The following is a 16,189-nucleotide window of genomic DNA, read 5'->3' as shown; positions in this document are numbered from 1 at the left end:
CAGGGAATCGATAATTGGTGCATGGCCTGACTGTTGACCTTGAACGTAAATAAATGTAACATACGTCTCCTGAAGGAGTGAAGAGATCCGTTATTATAAAATACCTACGAGTAATCGTCCGGAAGACCTAAAGTTTAATAAGTACATCAAATTTATTGCAGAGAAAGCAGTTACCATGCTGTGAATCATCGCAATAATCTTAAAGAAACTTAATTCATCCGCCGAAAAAGTGTCTAACATAACACTTTTTTGACCGATTCTCAAGTATTGTTCATCAGCCTGAGGCCCATACCAAGTAGGATTAACTGAAGAGATAAAGGAGATTCGGTGAAGAGCGACGCGTTTCGTCTCAGATTGTTAAGTTGGTAGACATGTTTACGTAGATGGTCAACAAACGCCATCGGCCGTCGCTACAGCAGAGGCGTTTTTGATCACGGAGAAGTTTGCTGTTGAAATTCCGAGAACATACGTTCGAGGAAGAGTTGGTCAACATACTACGACAAAAAATCTGACCATAAGATTTGACAGAAAGCAAGGTTTCAGAGTACAAGTAAAGGAAAAACCTGGGAATTGTTAATTTGTAATTGTAACACAATAAAAAAAAATTTTTTGTCATTTGTTATCCGGCAGTCTATCTGCCTATCCGTCTGTTGAGATCCCTTTTTTCTCAGGAATGGGTAGAGGTTTCAAGTTGAAATTTATGTCACATACTAAGATCTGTGGCGCCTTGGTGGTTTAACAAAAGTAAGCTTTTAAATCAATGTAGTCAAAAGAAATGCCGTTTGTGTCACATATTTTGACACTCACAAACTTTTCAAGTCCTATGGTACTTTCCTTTGGCCTAGAATCTTGGCAAGAAGAATCTGGCAAGAAGAAATATTTCACAGTACAATCAAAGGAAAAAATACGAAATTTTTAATTATATAACACGAGATTTTTCTGTCTCTCTGTTCGTCCGTCTGTTAAGATATCATTTCTCACGAACTGGCAGACGTAACAAGTTGAAATTTATGTCACATACTTAGGTCTATGGTTCTTTTGTGGTGTAAAAAAGTTAATCTTTTATGCCAATGCAAACAATACAGCCATTTACGTCACCTATTTTCATACTCCCAAAATCATTCTTTAAAACCTATAGGATACTTCAAATTGACTAGAAACATGAAAATTGGCAATAAGCAAAGTTTCACAGTATGAGTGAACGAAAAAATTAGAAAATTGTTAATTTGGAAGTGTATCACAAGGAAATAACTGTTTTTCCATTTGTTATCTGACTTCAAATTTGAAATTGAAATTTCTCAGAAGTCCTGGAATCCGCGGGAACGATATCTTACCAGTATCAAAATCGATAACAGGAAAACTCTTCGAGATTCTACTTTTCCAGAATGGATGGACTGCCTATATAACTAATTAAGTTTGTACAGAACTTGGTTCAAATGGTTCTGAGCACTATGGGACTTAACATCTGAGGTCATCAGTTCCCTAGAACTTAGAACTACTTAAACCTAACTAACCTAAGGACATCACACACATCCATGCCCGAGGCAGGATTCGAATCTGTGACCGTAGCGGTCGCACGATTCCAGACTGAAGCGCCTAGAACCGCTCGGCCACACCGCCCAGCAATTCTACGGAACTCTCAGAGCGAGAGTCCCAGCCAATCTCTATATACAGGGTGTTCAAAAAAAAGTATCGAATACTTTGAGAGGTAATGTACTCATCGAAACAAGAAAATAAGTCCAATAAACACGTGTACCCAAACACCTACTTTCCAAATGAACACGTGTTCATAGTAAGGACTGCGCGACGCTTGCTTGTGGATATTACCAATGCCGTTGCACTGGCGCTCCGTCAAATATGTCGGCAGGGTATCATGATGTCTTCCTCAGAGCCGGCCGGAGTGGCCGAGCGGTTCTAGGCGCTACAGTCTCGAACGGCGTGACCGCTACGGTTGCAGGTTCGAATCCTACCTCAGGCATGGATGTGTGTCATGTCCTTAGGTTAGTTAGGTTTAAGTAGTTCTAAGTTCTAGGGGACTGACGACCTCAGTAGTTAAGTGCCGTGGTGCACAGAGCCATTTGAACCATTTTTTTCTTCCTCACAGTACTCTACCTACCATTAAATGGCCTGCAGTCAGCTGTGTGGTTCGATTCGTGTTGTAGGCTACCTAAGTTTTCGTCGTGCTTGTGTGACTTCTCGTATAGTACCGTCAACGCCAGGTAGGTATCATGGTATTTTACCTTCTTCGAAACGAGGATTCACTTATGTGTTTACTGTTATTGCGCTGTTTGTACGTACAGATGGTGTAGTATATTTACATTTTTTCACCACTTGTTAGCAATGGAAGCCTACTACTCGACAAGCGAAAAGGTGGATATTACGAGGGTTACTCGGAAAGTAAGGAACGACCTGCGAAATGGAAACCACAGTGAAAATCAAAACTGTTTTCTTTGCAAAAAAAAAAAAATGGTTCAAATGGCTCTGAGCACTATGGGAATTAACATCTATGGTCATCAGACCCTTAGAACTTAGAACTGCTTAAACCTAATTAACCTAAGGACATCACACACATCCATGCCCGAGGCAGGATTCGAACCTGCGACCGTAGCGGTCACGTGGTTCCAGACTGAAGCGCCTAGAACCGCACGGCCACACCGGCCGGCTTTTCTTTGCACATTTAGCTACACTTTGCAGGTACTTCTCTACATAGTCGCCGCTCAGACATTTATCGGGGCGCTATACCAAATTTCCAACACCATCGTCATAGAAGGCAGCCGTCTGTGCTTTCCGATAATTCTCTACGCTGGTCTGTAACGCGTAGCCTGAGCTCAAGTGTTGTCTTCGTATCCAGCGTTTCATGTGAACTGAGATGATACTCAGGACGAGCCAATTAGGCCTGTGTTGTGGTTGATCGAACACATCCCATCGAAAAGGCTGCAGGAGCGTCTTCACTGGCCTTGCAGAGTGCGGCTGAGAATTTCGCAGAAGAAGGAAGTGCGTGGCAGTTGTGTTAGGTGGGCTGCATTCGTTAAGGCGAAGCCTCTGAGCGGTCCCTCCTACTTGGCGGGAGACATCGTTGTTCCAGGTACCTTTACTCGCTCACAGTGCGTTCACAACTGAAAAGAGCGTCTTGATGCGATCGACGGTCATACTAGAGACACTGACCAAAACGTCCGTGGAAAACCTCGTCAGATTTTCCATTTCGCGAGCGATAGTTCCTCACTTTCCGAATACCTCTCGTATATTGTGATATGGTTTAGCAACTGGACCTAGTGTGCTCACCCTCTAAGCTGAAAAACATTCACTCCGCAGAGTACCCTCTGATAAGCTGTTCAGCAGACTTTCCCAGCGTCTGAGGGACACAGATACCCTTACACCTCGAAAGACTGCCAGTGAAAAGTCCCAAACAGTCCGCACACCTGACGGGGAGGAGCGTGTGCTATGTTCGGTGGAAGTAACCCCCAGGACTAGTGTGCGACGATTAGCAGCAGCAGAAGGCCTATCTTATTCTCTTATCCGGAGAGGGAGGTACTCCACTAACAATTGCTGTACCCATATCATCTACAGCGTGTTCAGGCCCTAAGGCCACAGTATCATCATGCAGACAGTGGTTCTGTCAATGTCTGTTGCATAAGTGTGGCGCAAATCCACTGTTCACATCCAAGATTTTATTTACCGATGACATTGGGCTCACAAGAGATGGCATTGTGATTGTAAATAACCAGCAGTTGTAAATTCCCAAGCAATTCAGGAAAGAGGGCATCAACACCAATTCTTAGTCAAGGAATAGGTAGGCGTACTTGGCGACAGATTAATAGGCGATACGTGCTACCACAAAGGTTAACTGGGGCACATTACCTGGACTTTCTCATTAATGTATTTCCTACCTTGGTGTAGGCAATGGCCTTGCCGCAGTGGATACACCGGTTCCCCTGAGATCACCGAAGTTAAGCGCTGTCGAGTGTAGCCGGCACTTGGATGGGTGACCATCCCGCCGCCATGCGCTGTTGCCATTTTTCTGGGTGCACTCAGCCTCGTGATGCCAATTGAGAAGCTACTCGACCGAATAGTAGCGACTCCGACCAAAGAAAACCATCATAACGACCCTCCTCTCCGCATCCTCAACTAAGGATGACACGGCGGTCGGATGGTCCCGATGGGCCACTTAGGGCCTGAAGACGGAGTGCTGCTGCTGCTGCTGCTACCTTGGTGTAGGCTGTGCCATCGCAGCAACGAATACAAATGTGGTTCATGTGCATGATGGCGCACCAGCATACTTACGTAATAATGTGCGCGTAATCTGATGCAGACATTTCAGGACCACTGGATTGGTTGGGTGGGGGCGGGGGCACACCCCTTGACCTGCTTGTTCCCCAGACCTCAGTCCTCTAGGATTCGATGGTGAGCACAATTGAAGCAATTGCTCTACGCCACGCCGATCAACGATGTGCGGGTACTAAAGGGTCGCGTCTTCAGTGCGTGCCAGCAGGTACAACAACAGCCGGGTATACTTCAAAGGGTGCGACATTCCTTACAGCGGAGGGCAGAGAGGTGCGTGATCATGAATGGTAGCCACATTGAATACCTCCTTTAAACACGTGTTTATCGCAGAAAGTGTGCCTTTCTGGACCCATGTTTATTGGACTTATTTTTCTTGTTTCGGTGAGTTCTACCACCTCTCTACGTATTCGATATTTCTTTTTGAACACCCTGTATAAAAGGCACTGTTCTGACTGACTAACAAACTGGCTCATCATCGCATAGCTGTAACCGCTCTTAGAAACTGGAAGTTTGGAGAAGGTGTGAATCTTATATTGTAGGCGTCGTTTAAGAAGAGGTTTTACGAAATTCCAATCCTTAGGGCATGCAATAGGGAATGAACGGCTATTCTGAAAAATGTTATTAAGGCAATGTTGAAGCTTAATTTGGTATTTGGTTTCTCTGTCACCAATAAAGAAAAACGTGATATGGTTGGAAATTTAATCCTTTGGGAATGAAATAGTTGGTGAAAGCTTTTTTTGAAAATATATCATTATTAAAGAACTATTAAAGTATTTTTAAAGCTACATCTACGAATATTTGTATGTGACTTCTCGGTTACAAATAAAAAAAAACGTGTTTCACTGTTTTTAAAAACTCAGCCACTATAGGTGTGAAACGGGGCATGAACTTTTTATGGAAATATTTCATTGTGCAAGCACTTTTGAAGCTAAATCTATGAAAATCTGTATTTCTCAGAAGTAAAATATAACCGTGTCCACTGTTTTTGGAAATTTAACTCCTAAGATGGTGAAACAGCGAGTGAAACGTTTTATGAAAACTTTTCACTGTGAAAGCATTTTTGAAGCTAAATCTACGAAAATTTGTATTCTCTGTTGGAAACAAAACATACACGTATCACTGTTTTCGGAGATTTAATCCGTAAGGGGGTGAAACAGGGGGTGAAACGTTTTATGAAAGTATTTAATTGTGCAAGCATTTTTAAAGCTTAATGTTTGAAAATCGGTGTTTGGCTTCTAGTTTGGAGATGAAAAAATATGCGTTTCACTGTTTTTGGAAATTCAGCCCCTAAGGGTGTCAAATAGGGTCAGACTGATTCACTCACTCAACATCGCCCGGCCCAAACCACTAAGGACAGAAACTTGAAGTTGGGAGAGGAAGTAGACCTTATACTGTAGGCATCGTTCAAGAAGGGAGTGAAGAGGTTAAATAGGGGATGAAAGGCTTTTTAAAAATATGCCGTTATTAACGGAATTTTACAGCTACAATTACGAAAACTGGTTTTGATTTCTCGGTTAGAAAATAAAAAATTCGTGTTTCAGCATTTTTGGAAATTTTACCACTAAAAGTGTAAAATAGTGAGAAGTTTTTTTTTTAAAAAAAAATGATTGCTTAAGAACTACTAAAGGATTTTTCAGGCTACATATATGACAGTTGGAATTTGACTTCTCGCTAAGAAATAAAAAAGTACACGTTCAGCATTGCTGGAAATTCAACCCTTAATGGAGTGCAAAAGGGGATGAAAGTTTTTAAGAAATATTTAGTTACATTAAAATAACTGTAAAGGTAAATTTACGAAGATAGGTGTTTCACTTACCGGTTACATATAAAAAAATACTTGTTAGGAGATGAAAGTTGCTATGGGAATATCTCCACAAGAACGCAAAAGGCAAGATTAACAAAACCTGTGGACTCCAGCCACCAGAATCGCTTTTTCGTCCAACATACATCGGAAAAGACCACGCTTATATGGCCTTAATTAGCGTGAAAAGCTTAGAAGGCGTTGCAATTTGTGAACAACATAAAAACTCCATTAAATAAAAACAAAATCTCTGCAGGCCATACAGCCTACCCGAGCGAAGCAGGGGTGCAAAACTAGCTCTTGTATACGATACCACTTTCATGTGGAGATGCAAGGGTAATCAATTTCATTACACACTTGAGACTGCTAATAAAATTTTGTGGCCGGGCCAGTGGGTGCTATACAGCAGCATTTAAGAGTGTGGTTGAGGGTTAAATGGAGGTATAACTGCAGTGCTCCCCTCAGTGGGTACACTTTACCGCAAAGGCGTAACGCTCTCTCGCTGCATAATCGCTTCGCTAGCGAGGCCTGGCAGTGGGCTTAACTCATGCAGCTATTACGACGGGGGAGTTTACCTAATCTGAGCTAATGGGCGCTAGAGGGCGCATACAGCGTAATCAAGTGTCCGCCGGCAGAGCAGATCTAATGTACTAGCTTCGCGTTTAAAAGTGCTTCTCTCTGCACGTTTTTCCGACAGAAGTCTGTAGTGTCTTCCGCCCAACATAAACACAAAGCAAAATTTAAAAGCGAAAGATGTACTGTACAGAAAACTTTTAAGTGGTTTCAGTACTCACTGACGTACATTACTTATTCTGCAGCTCAGTAGATATTCATTAAAAGGGATCGAAGGTTAGGGTTTAAAGTCCCGTCGTCGACGAGTTCATGAGAGACGGAGTAAAAGCTTCAGTGGAGAAAGAAATCGGCTGTGTCCTTTTCGAAGGACACAGCCATTTAAGCACATAATATCAAGCACATACTCCAGAAAACACAACACTGCTGCCACGGTCTGAATTACCAATAGACATCTATGAAAATGCTCTCACTTCTTCGGACTAATCCTTGCAAGCATTTTTGTAATCTTATTCTTAGGTTACTACCTCGATTTGTGAGAACCTTCCAGAATACTAATGTGTTAAGGTCTGCGAACTCATCCACTAGCAAAACGCGACTGTTAACACCGAAACAGTTTCATCTACTCAGCCAAAATCCGCTATCTTTGAGTGATTTGACCTTGAAAAAAACCTATATCTTTATAGCACTCTGGTATCCTTTTTAAACTTTGGATCTATATACTACCAGTGAACCGTACCTACCGAATTTCAAGGATTGGAAGACTGTTCAGTAACTATTCTCACAGTTCCATTGCATGTAGTTATCTCGTTATTGAGAAACGAGGCATTATATCGATGGTAGGAGGCGTGGTTAGATATGAGCAACAACAAGTCGCAAAAAAATGGCTCTGAGCACTATGGGACTCAACTGCTGAGGTCATTAGTCCCCTAGAAATTAGAACTAGTTAAACCTAACTAACCTAAGGACATCACAAACATCCATGCCCGAGGCAGGATTCGAACCTGCGACCGTAGCACAACAAGTCGCAGTCTGTCAGCCTAACTATCTGGCGGCAGTGGAAACTGGAAATTTGAGGTAAGTTCTATGGGACAAAACTGCTAAGGTCATCGGTCACTAAGCTTACACACTACTTAATCTAACTTAAAATAACTTACGCTGAGGACAACACACACGCGCATGCCCAAGGGAGGACTCAAACCCCCGAGCCGCGCGAGCCGTGACAAGGCGCCTGAGACCATTCGGCATCTAGCGGTAATGTTCCTTCTCTCGGCCAGTGAACAGATAGGAAATAATTTTAAGGCAATGCGTACAGCCTCATTATTTAGAGTCCGAATTTTTACGTAATTACATTTTTTTCTTCTCTCTTACGCATGCCAAAATTGTAAATGTTCACGAATTTTGGCTCCACCGTTGATCTATTTCATTTTATCGTTACATATTTTTGCATATTTTGCTATAATTATATTTTTTACGCATTTTAACTTTGTGGTACACAGAATTACATATTATCGCTTTTTTCACTCTTCTTCATATTTCCCCCACATGCTACTTTAGAAGAAGATCCGACATACTAGAAAACATGAACGTAGGAAGTAAATTATCACTAAAAATCACGGTCTACTGGAATAAAACGTGCTTTATATCACTCTGATTTGGATTATGAACGACGTCAAGCAACTTCATTTCTATGATTCTTCAAAGCAAGTCAGATAAGTAACAATATTATATCATTGCAGTAGTAGTATTGTGTGCGGTAAAAAGCTTCGTGTGCTCCCAACATTGACATTGAAGCAAACAAAAGACTGGCGGCACGAAGTTTTGCGACAATTGGCCACTTCTGTCGAATCAGAGTTAGGGAGACCGAGCGCCAAGAAAACTTTGCGAAACAATACTTCATAAGCGGGTCACGACTGTTTGTGTTCCTGAAGCCTCCTGTTGCACCTAACTGATCGTCTAAATTAAGATTTTGGCTTGCAATGATCGGCGCTTTCACTACTCATGGAGTTGTTTTCCTATGTCGAGCGTGCAATAAGCAGGTCCGATGCTCTATGAAGTCCAGACTTCAGCAAGTTATTCATAGAGGTGCGCTCACAAGATGCAGATGCAATAGACTCCAAATTTCACAAATGAATTTTTCCATGACATCTACATCACTATGGTTACTGCGAAAATTCCATGGTTCAAACTTCAAGTGCATCTCTGAAAATGTGCTACAGTCATAGCGTCCTGATCAATCGATTTTAAGGCAAGACTGATGGATAGCCATCGACGAAAGAACGGGCGTTTATGGACGCTTATTGGCAACATCATCGCTAACAGATTTGACGAAAAAGAACCCTCAAAGCCATCAGAGACCTCTTTCAAAGTCTAAAAGGCACATATCATTCAATAATAGTTCATTACGTGAATGTCAATTTTAAAGTGATGTGCCCATAGGAAATGCAAGCAGTAAAAATTATTATGTATAGTGATTAAAATTCTTATGGGTTTGATATCGGCCCAGAAACTAACTAAACTTCTGTCGACAGCAGATGCTCCATAGACTTTACACATGCGGTTGAGAATATTCCCCACAGCTTCTTTATCTGCAGTGAGAAATTCAATGATGGCACATGTCTTGTAACGTACATCACCTACAGACACCATTATGAAACTGCCCTACAGCTACGCTATCAGTCGGAAATGATGGAAACTTGGCGCGCTCACTCAGGTGACTTCAAGTAATACGTACGTAACGTGTCGCATTCGTAGTATTGTTTTCGGCTAAGGAAAAAAATGCGATGCATTACTTTCTGCGAAACCCTCGTATAAGGCTGTGCTAATTATAGAAGAATTAAACTAACGTCACAAAATGTGAAAGTCTGGGAGAAGCTCATACAAAAGTGGATCGAAACTAAGCATCAGCAAGGGAGCAACAGTTTGAACTACACCAGCAAAAACAACAACAGTTGTGATCTTCGCACTTCGACAGCTAACCTAGAAACAACGAGAGAACATGACGTCTTTACAGACGTGACAGTATCCTATGGCAAGAAAACTGAAGATTATTAACTTCCTGTGGCTAGCGTTCAGAGTTGTCGACAACTTTGTAAAAGTCACCATACTCGCCTTTGACTGTAGAAGTTATTTATTTGAACTATTTCAGTTTCGTCAGCATATCCATTATCGAGTGGTATACCGCAAAATATAAAAAATAAAGAACAACCTTTTGATGTATTTGAATTTTAACTAGATATTTTAAGAAAAGAAGTTACAGCGATTTTTAATTAAATACTAGGGCTAGTCTAAGTTCCGATTGATAGCAAAATGGAAAATACTCTGAAAATCAGAAATATTTTACCTGCAACAGTTAGCTACAGATTCCAGCCACTGCTATACATAGTCACCACTCCGACTTAGACATTTGTCGTAGCGTTGTACCAACTTTCCAATTCTCTCGTCATAGAAGGCAGCCGCCTGTGTTTCCCGCCAATTCTCTACGCTCATCTATAGCTCGTTGTCTGTGCGAAAATGTTGTCTTCATAGCCGGTAGTTAGTGGTAGCAGAGATGGAAAAATGGTAATGATCGTTTGGTGTCATTGGCCGGGAGGCCCCTTGCGGGGCAGGTCCGGCCGCCTTGGTGCAGGTCTCATTACATTCGACGCCACATTGGGCGACCTGCGCGCCTGATGGGGATGAAATGATGATGAAGACAACACAACATCCAGTCTCTGAGCGGAGAAAATCTCCGACCCAGCCGGGAATCGAACCCGGGCCCGTAGAACGGCAATCCGTCACGCTGACAGCAGAGATGAAACACAGAGGGAGTCAATTACCGGTTGTATAGCGGGTGATCAAACACTTCCCATCGAAAACGCTGTAGGAGCATTTTCATTGCCCCTTCAGATTGCGACCGAGAGTTGTCACGGAGTAGGAACCGTATGACAGTAGTGTAATGTGGGCTGCATAACATCAGGCGAAACCTCTCACCAGGATCTCACACTTAGCGGGAGACACTTTTCTACGCATCTTTATGTGCTCACCATGCGCGAGTGAATAGATCTTTAATTTAAAAGATTGTACGGTGATGGTAGGATTGGGGGAAAGGGAGAGGCGGGCTGCGAATATGTTACCCACGTTATCGAATTTTCGAGTGTCGGAGAGAACAGCCGATTTTGTCCCCCGCCAATTACATCTCAAAATATGTGTTTTTCGCAATTCTGTCTAAAGTTCACACTGCAAAAACCTTCAAAGACCTTAGTAACAAGAAAGAAACTCGTAAACAAGGCACTTTTTCAAGCAAACGTCGTCAGCAAGCAAGGAACGCCACTGTTACCAACTGAAAATAGGAACACGTGTTTCGCGCCCTTACTTCGACTAATGTCCAGGAAACTGTCGCTATGTGTCGACGCTTACAATATCGTATTCTAGTCCTACCACTTGATATACTAATTTAATTTGCAGGTCTTTGTGTGTGTCTTCGCTATAATAGTTAATAGTACGGTAGTGAGCCCAAATGTCGTCGCCTTAATAGGTTAGGACCTCTGCAAGCCTTGAAGGTAATAAAAAAGGCACAAATCTGTAGGAAAATTAGAGTTAAATTTTTATAACACACTATAGTCAGTATTTGATATGAATATTAACAGTATAAAAAAAGAAATAGAAAAAGGTGTTCGTATTTCGTCCCCCACAAAAATTCTCAAAAGTACAATTAATTTAATTGTATTTTTCTAGACTAAGATTGCCAAACACGTTCACTATTATAAATCACTTGAACGCCAACGTTTTCAAGTTGCTTTCAGCCTTCTGAACATGTACCACTTACGACTTTGTATGTGTAGATGAAGAACGTGCTTCGTGATATCACACCAAGCATTGCATGACGAATCCATTTCTCTCCGCTTGTGTTTATCCGCTTGAAAAAAGTAAAATAACCGTTATGTATGGCAAGTAAAATAAAAGTTTAATAACAGTCCCAAATTTTGTCCCCGGGACAAAAATAGAACTTGAAGGGGGACGAAATTACGAACGTTTCCAGAAATTTTATAATTGCTACTGCAGTTACATCCACCAGACTCTTGACTCTAGCGATTACACGCCAGAAACTACGACACATGACAGAGGTGCAGCCCAATATTTGTTGTAAGATCAGTCCTCACACTAGGAACAGCAGGCTGTTATTTGACTGCTGTACTACCTCATCTCATGGTAAAAAATTAACACCCTCGTACTCGAAAGCTAAATGTCCTACACACAGCACACTAATCAAGACAGTGGAAAGAGGTCACGCATTCACACACAGCTTAACTTTAGTTATCAGCCCTGGAAACTGGAAATTACAAGGGGGACGAAGTTAGAGGCAGGGACGGAATTAGAACTCTTAACCTTAATTACGATACGTTTTCCAACGGGGAACATAGGAGAGTAATCGGGCTGCGCTTACGCACACGAACACGTCAATACATTCCATACGCAGTCTAAAAAAATAACAAGAGAGTAATAATAATAATAACAATAATAATACTAATATTTCAGAGTACTAACCTGGCTGTAGTGACATTTTATTGATATTTGAATTATGAAGCATTTACTTAAAAATGAAACACACTAAACATTTAGCTAGTGTTTTATCAGTGATAATGAGCAATTACTATCATTATAATGATTCAATTATTAGCCATAAACACACATCACTGTACCGACCTATTAAACTGCGAAAACGCAACACTGAATTCACACTGATTGGAAAAATGTCAATTAATACTGCATTTTGTCGATACAGATTTTTGGTTTACTGTCATAATAAATTGAGTTTCGTCTAACGGCAACGTTAAAATCATTTCGCTTTAGAAACCTAACAGTTACCTCGTATTACCATCGTAGTAGTGTCATCACACAAGTGCCCATTACTCTTTCCATCAGTTTCTTGAAAGATAAAATGTTTCAGCTAACATATCCACTGTTATTATTACAGAATTATTAGATTTGTATCAGCTGTGAAATTTCGTACAGCCATTACAAGAATATTATCTACGGTGTAAGTGAATATGGTTCAAATGGCTCTGAGCACTATGGGACTTAACATCTGAGGTCATCAGTCCCCTAGACTTAGAACCACTTAAACCTAACTAACCTAAGGACATCACACACATCCATGTCCAAGGCAGGATTCGAACCTGCGACCGTAGCAGCAACGCGGTTCTGGACTGAAGCGCCTAGAACTGCTCGGCCACAGCGGCCGGTTGTAAGTGAATAGATATTTTAAAAATTCAGCACATGGAAATGCGCAGGCATATTTTTAAAGAAACCCACGCAGGATGTACGAGTGTTTAGCTTTGCAAAATAGTAATTGCTTATTTGTTGATATCAACAAGGGGAACACACGGCAATCGAATTTTTGTAATATTTTATATTTATGGTACGTAAAGTTCAGAACAAAAATATTTATCCCCTAAAACATTTCGATGCAACCCTCAAAAACTCTCGATAAAATCGACTTTGAAGTTTTCCAAGGGCCTTTAATATAATAACTTAAGGATGCGTGCTGAATGCTCTCCTGCCATGCAGAAGTTTTAGGTTAGATTCCGGGCTAATCCAAATTTTTAAACAGATGTGCTTGTTCTGCTAGCAATTCTGTGACGTTTATAATACGTAAAGATGTGGAAAAAAATCAGTAACGCTCAAGACTAGTAGTCGCCGGTTCGAGTCTCTTTTCGGTCATTATTTCTGTCATTTCTCCCGATTAGTTCGAATATTTACGTTATTTATATATAGAAATCATGAAATAATTGCTAACTAACATGTATCTAATTATTATATTTGCGAAAAATGCACGTATTCTTATTTCTACTAACATATCGCACACATTTGGACAATATCCAAATTTGACGCGGAAATTAAACCAAGAACTTTTTATGCAAGCACTCCGTCGCGAAAGACTTCGTAGTCATATCGCACACAGAAATCCAATTTGCATTGCAAATATACATTCCTAATTACTGATATCTTATATGAGATTGAATAAGAAAAAATTGCTAAATAAATTCTTGTTCATCCTTATGTATTTTACGCTTCGTGGAAATGTTCTTTAAGAAGCACATTACCTTGAAATTTTGGTGGGGCTGAGAATCGAACCTATGCCATATGCATGGCAGGCGACTAATCTATCACACAGTTACATATAACATAATATCCATTTGACAAACATGTTACATTTTTGTATTTCACGTTTTATTCCTGTGACATTTTTATTTGACAAGAGCACTTTTGTTCAGAAATTTTTACCCATGGTGTGATTACATGTAGCTCATGTAATTTTTTTTATTCTGATAAAGATTGCCCTAGTGCTCAAAACCATCCTTAGTTTGACGAAACTTTGTGCAACCGATGTGGCTATATATTTTCTGATGTCATTATCCGTTATCGGGATCCAGAGGTTCAAAGGTATCATACTGCTCCAGAAAACCACAAAAACCGTTATTAGCCGTTTTTGTGCCGTGGCTTCAGTTATCGAAATCAGTGAGAACCCCTGATTTTTCGGACTCGCCACCTTCCTGAAACACATTAATTTTCCCCCCTCCCCTTATTTTTCTTCCTCCCTCAAATCTTATCATGCTCGGCACAAATATTTACCATAATATCTATTTATTTCTAATAATTGTAACTATCAGTTACAACAAGAAGAAGAATAAAGTGTCATTCGAACATAATAGAGTTAAAATTTCTTGAAATTATCATAAATGATGATGGCGTCCTCTTGGGTAAAATATTCCGGAGGTAAAATAGTCCCCCATTCGGATCTCCGGGCGGGGACTACTCAAGAGGACGTAGTTATCAGGAGAAAGAAAACTGGCGTTCTACGGATCGGAGCGTGGAATGTCAGATCCCTTAATCGGGCAGGTAGGTTAGAAAATTTAAAAAGGGAAATGGATAGGTTAAAGTTAGATATAGTGGGAATTAGTGAAGTTCGGTGGCAGGAGGAACAAGACTTTTGGTCAGGTGATTACAGGGTTATAAATACAAAATCAAATAGGGCTAATGCAGGAGTAGGTTTAATAATGAATAAAAAAATAGGAGTGCGGGTTAGCTACTACAAACAGAATAGTGAACGCATTATTGTGGCCTAGATAGACACAAAGCCCATGCCTACTACAGTAGTACAAGTTTATATGCCAACTAGCTCTGCAGATGAAGAAGAAATTGATGAAATGTATGACGAGATAAAAGAAATTATTCAGGTAGTGAAGGGAGACGAAAATTTAATAGTCATGGGTGACTGGAATTCGTCAATAGGAAAAGGGAGAGAAGGAAACATAGTAGGTGAATATGGATTGGGGGGAAGAAATGAAAGAGGAAGCCGCCTTGTAGAATTTTGCACAGAGCATAACTTAATCATAGCTAACACTTGGTTCAAGAATCATAAAAGAAGGTTGTATACCTGGAAGAATCCTGGAGATACTAGAAGATATCAGATAGATTATATAATGGTAAGACAGAGATTTAGGAACCAGGTTTTAAATTGTAAGACATTTCCAGGGGCAGATGTGGATTCTGACCACAATCTATTGGTTATGAACTGCAGATTGAAACTGAAGAAACTGCAAAAAGGTGGCAATTTAAGGAGATGGGACCTGGATAAACTGAAAGAACCAGAGGTTGTAGAGAGTTTCAGGGAGAGCATAAGGGGACATTTGACAGGAATGGGGGAAAGAAATACAGTAGAAGAAGAATGGGTAGCTCTGAGGGATGAAGTAGTGAAGGCAGCAGAGGATCAAGTAGGTAAAAAGACGAGGGCTAATAGAAATCCTTGGGTAACAGAAGAAATATCCAATTTAATTGATGAAAGGAGAAAATATAAAAATGCAGTAAATGAAGCAGGCAAAAAGGAATACAAACGTCTCAAAAATGAGATCGACAGGAAGTGCAAAATGGCTAAGCAGGGATGGCTAGAGGACAAATGTAAGGATGTAGAGGCTTGTCTCACTAGGGGTAAGATAGATATTGCCTACAGGAAAATTAAAGAGACCTTTGGAGAGAAGAGAACCACTTGTATTAATATCAAGATCTCAGATGGCAACCCAGTTCTAAGCAAAGAATGGAAGGCAGAAAGGTGGAAAGAGTATATAGAGGGTTTATACAAGGGCGATGTACTTGAAGACAATATTATGGAAATGGAAGAGGATGTAGATGAAGATGAAATGAGAGATACGATACTGCGTGAAGAGTTTGACAGAGCACTGAAAGACCTGAGTCGAAACAAGGCCCCGGGAGTAGACAACATTCCATTAGGACTACTGACAGCTTTGGGAGAGCCAGTCCTGACAAAACTCTACCATCTGGTGAGCAAGATGTATGAGACAGGCGAAATACCCACAGACTTCAAGAAGAATTTAATAATTCCAATCCCAAAGAAAGCAGGTGTTGACAGATGTGAAAATTACCGAACTATCAGTTTAATAAGTCACAGCTGCAAAATACTAACGCGAATTCTTTAGAGACGAATGGAAAAACTGGTAGAAGCGGACCTCGGGGAAGATCAGTTTGGATTCCGTAGAA

Source organism: Schistocerca nitens, chromosome 7, assembly GCF_023898315.1.
Source record: "Schistocerca nitens isolate TAMUIC-IGC-003100 chromosome 7, iqSchNite1.1, whole genome shotgun sequence".
Taxonomy (NCBI): Eukaryota; Metazoa; Arthropoda; class Insecta; order Orthoptera; family Acrididae; genus Schistocerca; species Schistocerca nitens.
The sequence above is the reverse complement of the archived record's forward strand: the minus strand, read 5'-3'. Positions refer to the sequence as shown.